Source organism: Rutidosis leptorrhynchoides, chromosome 8, assembly GCF_046630445.1.
Source record: "Rutidosis leptorrhynchoides isolate AG116_Rl617_1_P2 chromosome 8, CSIRO_AGI_Rlap_v1, whole genome shotgun sequence".
NCBI classification, from domain to species: Eukaryota; Viridiplantae; Streptophyta; class Magnoliopsida; order Asterales; family Asteraceae; genus Rutidosis; species Rutidosis leptorrhynchoides.
Genome location: NC_092340.1, coordinates 69537239 through 69550936, shown reverse-complemented (window position 1 = coordinate 69550936; position 13698 = coordinate 69537239).

The window sequence follows — 13698 nt, the reverse complement described above, 5'->3', positions numbered from 1 at the left end:
TATATAGTTAACATGGTATTATGATAAGTAAACATATCATTAAGTATATTAACAATGAACTACATATGTAAAAACAAGACTACTAACTTAAGGATTTCGAACGAAGCATATATGTAACGATTATCGTTGTAACGACATTTAAATGTATATATATCATATTAAGATATATTAATATATCATAATATCATGATAATATAATAATTTAACATCTCATTAGATATAATAAATAATGGGTTAACAACATTAAATGAGATCGTTAACTTAAAGGTTTCAAAACAACACTTACATGTAACGACTAACGATGACTTAACGACTCAGTTAAAATGTATATACATGTAGTGTATTTAGATGTATTAATATACTTTTGGAAGACTTTAAGACATATATCAAAACACTCATACTTAACGAAAATGGTTACAGTTACATTCCCATTCTTTTTTCATCAAGAATTCTAGTCGTATTCATACCCGTATTATACACAGCTACTAGACGTACTTACTATGGGTATATACCAATAGGAACTAGCATGGGATTTCACTCTTGATTATGTCGTACATGACTAATCAATTTTAACTTCTACCATGAACTAGTCAACTAACTAGAACTCCTTTTAACCCCACTCACCACTCACCACTTACCACTCATCATTCACTCTATTTCACTTCCAATTCTCTTTCTAATTCTCTCTCAACACACACACACACACTTATGAATGAATTTTTCCAGTATCTAATCATCATCTTCATCAAAAATTACTTCAAGAATCAAGCTATAATCATCTTAGGAAGAACACTTCAAGAACACTTCGAAAATCCTTTCAAGTTTACTAGTTTACTTCCAAGCTTTCTAATCCATTCCAAGTAATCATCTAAGATCAAGAAACCTTTGTTATTTATAGTAGGTTATCTTTCTTATTCAAGGTAATATTCGTATTCAAACTTTGATTCAATTTCTATAACTATAAACTATCTTAATTCGAGTAAAAATCTTACTTGAACTTGTTTTGTGTCATGATCCTACTTCAAAAACATTCAAGCCATCCAAGCTCCTTTGAAGCTAGATCATTTCTTGTCACTTCCAATATGTTTACCTACTAAACTTGAGGTAGTAATGATGTTCATAACATCATTCGATTCATATATATATAACTATCTTATTCGAAGGTTTAAACTCTTAATCACTAGAACATAGTTTAGTTAATTCTAAACTTGTTCACAAACAAAAGTTAATCCTTCTAACTTGAATTTTAAAATCAACTAAACACATGTTCTATATCTATATGATATGCTAACTTAATGATTTAAAACCGAAAAACACGAAAAACACCGTAAAACCGGATATACGCCGTCGTAGTAACACCGCGGGCTGTTTTGGGTTAGTTAATTAAAAACTATGATAAACTTTGAATTAAAAAATTTTCTTCTAGGAAAATGATTTTTCTTATGAACATAAAACTATATCCAAAAATCATGGTTAAACTTAAAGTGGAAGTATGTTTTCAAAAATGGTCATCTAGACGTCGTTCTTTCGACTGAAATGACTACCTTTACAAAAATGACTTGTAACCTGTATTTCTGACTATAAACTTATACTTTTTCTGTTTAGATTCATAAACTTAAGTTCAATATGAAACCATATCAACTTGAAACACTCAAAACGGATTTAAAACGAAGAAGTTATAGGTAAAACAAGATTGGATATTTTTGCTTGTTGTAGCTACGTGAAAATTGGTAACAAATCTATATTAATCATATCCTAGCTAACTTATATTGTATTATACATGTATTCTAATATATTATATAATCTTGGGATACCATAGACACGTATGCAAATGTTTTGACATATCATATCGACCCATCTATATATATTATTTGGAACAACCATAGACACTCTATATGCAGTAATGTTGGAGTTAGCTATACAGGGTTGAGGTTGATTCCAAAAATATATATACCTTGAGTTCTGATCTAGCCTGAGACATGTATACACTGGGTCGTGGATTGATTCAAGATAATATATATCGATTTATTTCTGTACATCTAACTATGGACAACTAGATGTAGGTTACTAACGAGGACAGCTGACTTAATAAATTTAAAACAGTAAAACGTAATAAAAATGTTGTAAAAATATTTTGAACATACTTTGATATATATGTACATATTTGTTATAGGTTCGTGAATCGACCATTGGCCAAGTCTTACTTCCCGACGAAGTAAAAATCTGTGAAAGTGAGTTATAGTCTCACTTTTAAAAATCTAATATTTTGGGATGAGAATACATGTAATTTTATAAATGTTTTACGAAATAGACACAAGTAAATGAAACTACGTTATATGGGTGAATGATCGAAGCCGAATATGCCCCTTTTTAGCTTGGTAGCCTAAGAATTTGGGAACAGACCCCCAATTTGACGTGAATCCTAAAGATAGATCTATCGGGCCCAACAAGCCCAATTCTGGAATTTGGAATGCTTTAGTACTTCGATTTTATCATGTCCGATGAGTGTCCCGGAATGATGGGGATATTCTATACGGATCTTGTTAATGTCGGTTACCAGGTGTTCACCATATGAATGATTTTTATCTCTATGTATGGGATGTATATTGAAATATGAAATCTTGTGGTCTATTACTATGATTTGTTAATATATAGGTTAAACCTATAACTCACCAATATTTTTGTTAACGTTTTAAGCATGTTTATTCTCAGGTGATTATTAAGAGCTTCCGCTGTTGCATACTAAAATAAGGACAAGATTTGGAGTCCATGCTTATATGATATTATGTAAAAACTGCATTCAAGAAATTTATTTTTGATGTAATATATTCTTATTGTAAACCATTATGTAATGGTCGTGTTTAAACGGTATATTTTAGATTATCATTATTTGATAATCTACGTAATGCTTTTTAAACCTTTATCGATAAAATAAAGGTTATGGTTGTTTTAAAAATGAATGCATTCTTTGAAAAACGTCTCATATCGAGGTCAAAACCTCACGACGAAATCAATTAATATGGAACGTTTATAATCAATATGAACGGGACATTTCAGCTATTGTGTGTGAATCTTAACTACTCTGTTAATTCATATTACAAATATGCAATAATGTACGTCCTTCGCTCACAACTTAACCATCGTTAACTACCATCTCTGTCTCAATTTAACAAATTCCAATTCCTAATAAATCAAGTATATATTTGATTTTACACTTTCATCATCGATGTACCCGAAACTTTTCAGATAACATCATTCGTACTTTGCGAAGTTCACAAGAATTTAACGAAAACCAACATCACTCCTCAACAAATAATGAAGTATTGATTCATAATTTCAATATTATTGAAGAAATACTTATGTAATCTCTAAAGCCTTCAAGGGATTATTCAATTCTAGTTCCAACCGTAAATTGAATGAGTTTAATTTAGTATTAACTCATTAAAATCTATTGTAACAACCCGACTTTATAAACCCAAAAAAACGCGTACCAAAAAAAATTTTTATGGCAGTGCATCTGGACGGCGTCCAGCTCAGAAGGGTGGGACGGCGTCCAAAGTTTTGGACGGCGTCCAAGCAATTGGGAAGGCGTCCCAATGGTCTTCCAGCTACTGATCACGGGTCCAACTCACACGAGCGGAAAACCCGCTTCCCGACACTTTCAAACGAAAACCTTTTTACCACAAGTCAATATAAATGAAACTAAGAGATTTTCATCATCAAATCAAGTTTTACATCAACGGGCCCACATCGCCCATTTTACGAGTTTCGTTCAAAAATAAAAGTTTCGACCAAATATAAGTTTAAGTTCCAAACGACACTAGAGCATGGTGTTTGGGGTTAAACTACCCAATCTCGGTCGAACTCCAAAAGCTAACACCCAAAAGCATCCCCTAACAAGACAAGCGGGAGATCACTAATCCAATTGAACGCTCTTACCCTTGTCAACGCCCGAGCCTATAAAAAAGGTAAACAACGAGAGGGTAAGCAAAGCTTAGTGAATGAAATAATTATACATACATATATATAACCCATCTATTTGCAATCACAATTACCGAATACCTTGTACGAACTTGAAACTCAAATTAGCATAACATCATACCCGAAATACTTAACAAGTCGCACATTATCACAAAACCGCATTAGCATATACTCAACACAATATATTTAAACAATATGCCAAACAATCAACAATCTCAATATGGTTAACCATAACGCTATGGTGCTACCGGCTCGTGGTTCACACCATACGCAATTGAGTCATACTCTTTTATAGTGCTACCGGCTCGTGGTTCACACTCGATGCTACCGGCTAGTGGTTCACATCTTAGTTTATAGTGCTACCGGCTCGTGGTTCACACTCGATGCTACCGGCTCATGGTTCACATCTTAGTTTATAGTGCTACCGGCTCGTGGTTCACACTCGATCACACACATGTTATGGCACTACCGGCTCGATGGTTCATACCATAACACCCACAAATAAATACATCATATACACATACGTATAATTACTCCACTCACCTTAGAGTCTTCGTGAAAGATAACCGAACTTGCAACGTCAATGTAACGTACCTATTACATTTTAGCACATAATCAATTCACAACTCAAGTCGGTTAAGCAACTCACTTAACAATCTAGAGTCTTTTGACCCTAAGTGCAATCCCGACCCATTTTGCACCTTTAACCCTAATAATGGGTTAACTTCACCAAAAACCCTAACTTTAGCCAAATAAGGTCTTAACACACTTTTAACCACAAAGTTAACTCGTTTTCATACATGCAAGACAACCTAGGTCATCAAAGACCCATTTGACCCATTTCTAGGTCAACACACCCATTTGGGTCACCCACAACCCAAATCACACCCACTAACATTAACTATAAGTGTACTAGTGATCTATTAGGCCTTTAAGACCCATTTACACATTTCAACATTTCAAAACCCTAAGTTAGTCACCATTTGGGTCTTCATGACCCAAACTTACCCAAAACCCCCAAATCACTCATACATGGGTTTTATGTACAACATTAACCCAAACCCTAACCCTTAAACATATTTACTAGAGAAATCAATTTTAGGGCTTACCACCACAATCAAAACGAAGCTAACGAGGAGATGAACAACTTCAATGCTCGAGCTAGAACCCGAAACAAGCTTCTTCCACTCCTATTTGAGCTTTCTCACACTTAAGAGCACTCTCTCTCTAGAATTAAAGTAGATGATGTTTGGTGGTTGTGAATGGAGTAATGAGACTCCCAAAACTGATCTAGGGCTTTAAAATTCGTCCAAGAAGTGAAATTACCAAAATACCCATCTAAAATAATTAATAGCAAAAAGACATGCCTGCCAGCCATTCTGGACGGCGTCCAAAATGTTGGACGGCGTCCAGGTCTTCAAAATGGGACTGCGTCCCAAATTTTTGGATGGCGTCCAAACCCAAAAAAAGAAAACAGGATCTTACAACTCTCCCCCACTTGAACCGGATTGCGACCTCGCAATCCAAGCCGCATGACACGAGGGAAGATAAACTAACACGAACTCTTCGGGCTCCCAAGTGAACTCGGAACCTTTACTTCGCCGCCATTGAACCTTGAAAGTTCTCACCTTTTTATTCCTCAACATTTTCACCTTCTCGTCAAGGATAGCAATCGGTTCCTCGACATATTCTAACTTGTTGTTTAGCTCGATCTCATCTAAAGGCATCCATGAGGAATCGTCCGCAAGACACTTACGGAGGTGGGAAACATGAAATGTATTATGGATCCCCACAAGCTCTTCGGGTAATTCCAATCGATATGCAACTTCACCAACACGAGCTGAAACCTTGAAGGCCCAATAAACCGAGGAGCTAACTTTCCCCGTTTTCAAAATCGAATAATACCCTTCCATGGCGAAACCTTAAGCATCACCATATCGCCTTCTTGGAACTCAATCAATTGCCTACGTCTATCGGCATACGACTTTTGCCTATCTTGAGCCTTCTTCAAATGTTCCCGAATCAAATCGATCTTGCTATTGGTCTCTAAAACCAAATCGGTCCTCCCGATCTCTCTTTGACCCACTTCTCCCCAACAAACGGGAGTTCGACACCTACGCCCATAAAGCATTTCGTAAGGTGGCATCCCGATACTAGTATGATAACTATTATTGTACGAGAATTCCACCAAAGGCAAATGCTCATCCCAACTACCACCAAAGTCAATGATGCACGCCCGTAACATATCTTCCAAAGTTTGATTCGTACGTTCGGTTTGACCGTCCGTTTGAGGATGATACGCCGTGCTCAACTTCAATTGCGTACCCATATCTTCATGAAACTTTTCCCAAAACCGAGATGTAAAACGGGTATCTCGATCCGAAATAATAGATATAGGAACCCCATGTCGCGAGACCACTTCCTTGATAAACAACTTAGCCAAGTCCTCCGACGATATCGTTTCTTTAATGGGAAGAAACAAAGTGCTTTTTGTCAATCGGTCAACTATAACCCAAATCGAATCGAATTGGGTTCTCGCCATTTTAGGTAACTTTGTAATGAAATCCATGGTAACGTGCTCCCATTTCCATTTCGGGATTTCTAACGGTTGCAACTTACCATACGGCTTTTGGTGTTCGGCTTTTACTTGTAAACACGTGACACATTGCTCAACATACTTCACAACATCACGTTTCATGCCCGGCCACCAATAATCTTTCTTCAAGTCAAGATACATTTTCGTCGCGCCCGGATGAATGGAGTATTTTGACTTATGTGCTTCATCAAGTAGCATTCGTCGGTAATCACCCATCTTAGGCACCCACACCCTTCCTTGAAAGGACAACAAACCACGCGGGCCTATAGTAATGAACTCCGATTGGCCCACGATTCGTTCCACATGCTTATTGTGAATATAAGCCTCTATTTGAATCTCACCAAGCTTTTCAAGAAAATCGTTGGTAATAATCAAACGTAACAACCCCACTTTTATCGCCGGATGTTGACTCTTTCGACTCAACGCATCCGCGACCACATTCGCCTTACCCGGATGATAAAGTATTTCACAATCGTAGTCTTTCACCACATCCATCCACCTACGTTGGCGATAATTCAAATCTCGTTGATTAAAGAGATGTTTCAAACTCTTATGATCCGAATAAATCGTACACTTGACACCATACAAGTAATTGCGCCAAATTTTCAACGCATGCACTACCGCCGCCAACTCAAGATCATGAGTCGGATACCTCGTTTCATGTTCCTTTAATTGTCGAGAGGCATAAGCGATGACTTTACCTCTTTGCATTAGAACACACCCGAGACCATTTAAGGAAGCATCACAATAAACCACCATATCTTCCACACCTTCCGGTAATACTAACACCGGAGCTTGACACAACTTCACTTTTAACAATTGAAAAGCAATTTCTTGTTCGTTCTCCCAAATAAACTTAGCATTCTTCCTCGTCAACTTCGTTAACGAAGAAGCGATCATAGAAAAATCTTGGATAAACCGACGATAATAACCGGCCAATCCGAGAAAACTTCGGATTTCCGTAGGCATAGTCGGTCGTCCCCAACTCTTCACCGTTTCGATTTTCCCCGGATCTACTTGAATACCATTTTCGTTCACAATATGACCAAGGAATTGAACTTCCCTTAGCCAAAATTCACATTTGGAGAACTTTGCATACAACTTCTCCTTTCGTAGCGTCTTCAATACTTCACGCAAATGATGTTCATGTTAGTTCATACTTTTCGAGTAGACTAGTATGTCGTCAATGAACACTATTACCGACTTGTCCAACATAGGTTGGCACACTCGGTTCATAAGATCCATGAATGCCGCCGGTGCATTCGTAAGACCAAAGGGCATAACTACAAACTCATAATGCCCGTAACGCGTTCGAAAAGCCGTTTTCTCTATGTCTTCCTCACGGACCCACATTTGGTGATAGCCGGACCGTAGGTCGATCTTAGAGAAATACGTTGCACCTTGAAGTTGATCAAATAAATCGTCAATCCTAGGTAATGGATAACGATTCTTGATCGTCACTTTATTCAACTCACGGTAATCAATGCACATACGCATACTACCATCTTTCTTCTTCACAAATAACACCGGAGCGTCCCATGGCGAAGCACTCGGTCGAATAAACCCTTTCTCGAGCAACTCTTGGGTTTGAATTAACAACTCTTGCATTTCCGTTGGTGCTAAACGATAAGGAGTTTTAGCAATGGGAGTAGCTCCCGGAACCAACTCAATACGAAACTCAACTTGTCTTTCCGCCGGAACACCCGGTAATTCGTCCGGAAAAACGTCTTCGAATTCACTAACAACCGGAATTTCACGAATAGGTGGTGGCTCATTGCGAGTATCAACAACGTGAGCAAGGAAAGCCATGCCACCGGTAACAACAAAATGACGTGCCCGTGCAAAAGTGCATATCGGCACCGGTCTCCTTCGCTTATCACCATGAATAATTAACTCTCCCCCACTTAGGGTCTTCACACGAATAAACTTATCATGGCATGCAATATCGGCTCTATAACGATCGAGCCAATCCATACCAACGACAATATCAAAGTCGCCCAAGGTCATTTGAATAAGATCAATTTTAAAGGTTTCGGCACCAAAAACAACATCACAATTTTCACACACATCAACCACTAGCACCGTCTTGCCGTCCGCTATTTCGACTTCTATCGGACGACTTAACTTAGCTAACGGTCTATTAAGTTTAGGCACAAATTTAGGAGACACAAACGACAAATTTGCACCGCTATCGAAAAGAATCCTTGCCGGATTAGAATTAACCATGTAAGTACCTGAGACAACTTCGTGCGATTGTTTGGCTTCATCATTTGTCATCAAATAGTTGCGACCCCTAGCCGTGCCCGCCGCTTTCTCTAACCGTTTAACATTATCATTATTCAAATCGGGACATTCCGGCCTCTTATGCCCCTCTTTACCACAATTAAAGCAAGTGATTTTGGTCGACGCCTTGGTGCAATCACGGGCCATGTGTCCTCTTTGATTACAATGATAACACGTGGGCCCGAAACCCCCGGAAGCACCCTTCTTCACACTATTAAAGCTTTCAGAGCCTTTCTTGGACTTCTTATTTGAAAAGTTCGAATGACTTGAACCCTCAAACTTCCTCTTTGAAAAAGTAAAATCGCTCTTTCTTGGCACCTCCGGCTCAAAACCCCGAGCCAATTCAAATAACTCGTCAAAAGACTTAGCCATACCCCGACTAATCTTACCCTTGTACTCATCATTTAAAGTGCGGTAGAAATCCTTCATTAGATTGTGATCATCACCAACATACTCCGGGCAAAAACGAGTCTTTGCCAAGAAGGTAGACTTAAGAGTAACTAAGTCCATTGAACCTTGTTGCAAATGGTGCAACTCGTCCCGGATTCTATCGAGATCGGAAGAAGTTCGGTATTCCTTGAAAAACTCCTTCTTAAATTCTTCCCACGTCAAGCCCATACATTGTTCCTCACCATACAAGTTGATTTTATCATCCCACCATAACTTAGCCTCTTCTCGTAGCATGCTAGAGCCATACCTCGCCTTCTTTTCGGGAGGACATTTCGCGGTACGGAAAGCTCCCTCAATATCGGAGATCCAACATGTACTTTTTAAAGGATCCCGCACCCCATTAAACATCGGGGGTTGAGCATCCTTGAAATTCTTGTAGTGGAAGTCTCGCCTTCCTTCACCTCCTTCACCACGAGGATATATGTTTCTAGCGTCAAGGGCCTCTTCGATAGTGGCCTTCATTCGTTCATTTATCAAATCGGTCACCTGCCCATCGACTGAATCTTGAAAGACCTTTCGGACGTCCGTAAGAAAATCCGCTTTTAACTTTTTAAAGACGGCCTCAACCTTGGCTGAAAACTCGGCGTCCTCGCTTGTACTTCCGTTATCATGATCGGGACCGTTTTTCGTCTTCATTCTATAAAACGAAATAGGTTAAACCGCAAAAACGAAAGGATAATTACATGTGTATATACATATATGCCACACTACTCCATCTCGCTCAACAATCGTCGTACATTGCTTGTTTAACACGACTTGCGCCCGTAATAATGGTAGCTAGTCATTACTACGCGAGCACGTCGCATTAACTCACTAGTACAACGTCCGTCTTGCTTGATGATTGCTAAACACAACACAAAACAATTAGCACAAGGTTAATTCTCATAAACCAAAGCACTAACAATTCCCGATTAGACCCAAAGTCCTACAGTCCCGCATAAAGCGCTCACACAATAAAGTCTAAGTCTAGGCACCTATCTCAAGTCTCCTAAATCCCTTAGACCATGCTCTGATACCACTTGTAACAATCCGACTTCATAAACCCAAAAAAACGCGTACCAAAAAAAAATTTTATGGCAGTGCATCTGGACGGCGTCCAGAATCCTGGACGGCATCCAGCTCAGAAGGGTGGGACGGCGTCCAAAGTTTGGGACGGCGTCCAGCTCAAACAACTGGGACGGCGTCCAAGCAATTGGGACGGCGTCCCAATGGTCTTCCAGCTACTGATCACGGGTCCAACTCACACGAGCGGAAAACCCGCTTCCCGACACTTTCAAACGAAAACTTTTTTACCACAAGTCAATATAAATGAAACTAAGAGATTTTCATCATCAAATCAAGTTTTACATCAACGGGCCCACATCGCCCATTTTACGAGTTTTGTTCAAAAATAAAAGTTTCGACCAAATATAAGTTTAAGTTCCAAACGACACTAGAGCATGATGTTTGGGGTTAAACTACCCAATCTCGGCCGAACTCCAAAAGCTAACACCCAAAAGCATCCCCTAACAAGACAAGCGGGAGATCACTAATCCAATTGAACGCTCTTACCCTTGTCAATGCCCGAGCCTATAAAAAGGTAAACAACGAGAGGGTAAGCAAAGCTTAGTGAATGCAATAATTATACATACATATATATAACCCATCTATTTGCAATCACAATTACCGAATACCTTGTACGAACTTGAAACTCAAATTAGCATAACATCATACCCGAAATACTTAACAAGTCGCACATTATCACAAAACCGCATTAGCATATACTCAACACAATATATTTAAACAATATGCCAAACAATCAACAATCTCAATATGGTTAACCATAACGCTATGGTGCTACCGGCTCGTGGTTCACACCATACGCAATTGAGTCATACTCTTTTATAGTGCTGCCGGCTCGTGGTTCACACTCGATGCTACCGGCTCGTGGTTCACATCTTAGTTTATAGTGCTACCGGCTCGTGGTTCACACTCGATGCTACCGGCTTGTGGTTCACATCTTAGTTTATAGTGCTACCGGCTCATGGTTCACACTCGATGCTACCGGCTCGTGGTTCACATCTTAGTTTATAGTGCTACCGGCTCGTGGTTCACACTCGATCACACACATGTTATGGCACTACCGGCTCGATGGTTCATACCATAACACCCACAAATAAATACGTCATATACACATACGTATAATTACTCCACTCACCTTAGAGTCTTCGTGAAAGATAACCGAACTTGCAACGTCAATGTAACGTACCTATTAAATTTTAGCACATAATCAATTCACAACTCAAGTCGGTCAAGCAACTCACTTAACAATCTAGAGTCTTTTGACCCTAAGTGCAATCCCGACCCATTTTGCACCTTTAACCCTAATAATGGGTTAACTTCACCAAAAACCCTAACTTTAGCCAAATAAGGTCTTAACACACTTTTAACCACAAAGTTAACTCGTTTTCATACATGCAAGACAACCTAGGTCATCAAAGACCCATTTGACCCATTTCTAGGTCAACACACCCATTTGGGTCACCCACAACCCAAATCACACCCACTAACATTAACTATAAGTGTACTAGTGATCTATTAGGCCTTTAAGACCCATTTACACATTTCAACATTTCAAAACCCTAAGTTAGTCACCATTTGGGTCTTCATGACCCAAACTTACCCAAAACCCCCAAATCACTCATACATGGATTTTATGTACAACATTAACCCAAACCCTAACCCTTAAACATATTTACTAGAGAAATCAATTTTAGGGCTTACCACCATAATCAAAACGAAGCTAACGAGGAGATGAACAACTTCAATGCTCGAGCTAGAACCCGAAACAAGCTTCTTCCTCTCCTATTTGAGCTTTCTCACACTTAAGAGCACTCTCTCTCTAGAATTAAAGTAGATGATGTTTGGTGGTTGTGAATGGAGTAATGAGACTCCCAAAACTGATCTAGGGCTTTAAAATTCGTCCAAGAAGTGAAATTACCAAAATACCCATCTAAAATAATTAATAGCAAAAAGACATGCCTGCCAGCCATTCTGGACGGCGTCCAAAATGTTGGACGGCGTCCAGGTCTTCAAAATGGGACGGCGTCCCAAATTTTTGGACGGCGTCCAAACCCAAAAAAGAAAACAGGATCTTACATCTATGTTACATCTAAAGAGAATATATACATATATATTTTCATAAAGACTGTAATAAAATTCTTTTGAACAAAATATTAATTGTGAAATTGTTTTTAGCGGGTAGGTAATACCCGAGAGATATATATATTCACAATTAATATGTTACATTCTTCGAATCTGATTAAGCAAATTATCAACTATACTTCCTACTTTCACAATAATATACATTCTTTCATAGAAATCAAAACAACCATACTCATTCAAACCTAATTACATATTCTGATTTTGAAACCTCAGAATTCAATTCGAGATATAACCGGTATCATCACTTTTAGATTCCTACATCTTTCAAAGCTATACTTTGACTTCAAAACTGTGTTATAACATCAAGTGTATATTAACGATTACAATCTGTGTTCAAACCCTTCGAAAATTTCTGAAGACACTTCAAATAATGAGCAATCGAGATGATGATCCAACCACATATTACCCATAGTTATGTACTTAAAAAGCTCTCGAAACCAAAGTCATAATTCAACACATATCTGTGTCAGATCCTTTGGCATTTATTAGCAAAAATAACTTTGCAATTCCTTTTCAAAGTAGCAAATTCTATCACAACTCCAGCAAGACAACTTCGATTTTTCATTCGGAGTAGCCTTATCATAATCTTGATATATATGTTGCCCTTTCGCCATTGTTACCGGGGAACCTTTCATATCTCGCCACATTAGCAGTAAACTTATCAGCAACCGTAATGATCTGAGATTTTTCGAAAAGTCATTATATTTATCAAAACCCCATCATTTACTCATCTGCCTCTTGTAACGAGAATTGCCATACTAATCATTGGGAATTAGCAATCAGTATTTTGAAATCTCGCAGTATGTTGACGCCAACAGTTATACATATAACGTCCATCTCCAAGACTTACGTATTTCGAATGTGAAGATTCTGAAAAACAGTCCAGCCTATGAATCAGTACTATGAAGTTTTGAAAAAGGCTGATGAAGTGGCAAGGATTGTAAATAGCAATTATGGTCAAAAGTTTGATGATAAAAGATAGTGTGTTGGAAAAGCTCAGAAAAAGATAAGGTTTGGTACTGGAAAAACGGATTGAGCACACTATGAAAGAAGCTGTGGACAAATCTCAAGGATGAAATCTACCTTCAAATAATCCAAATGGTTTAGTGTCTGCTGAAGTCATTAATAGATACCTTGCTCCTGACTCTAGACCCTTGCGGACAATATTCTTCATCATCCTCTGA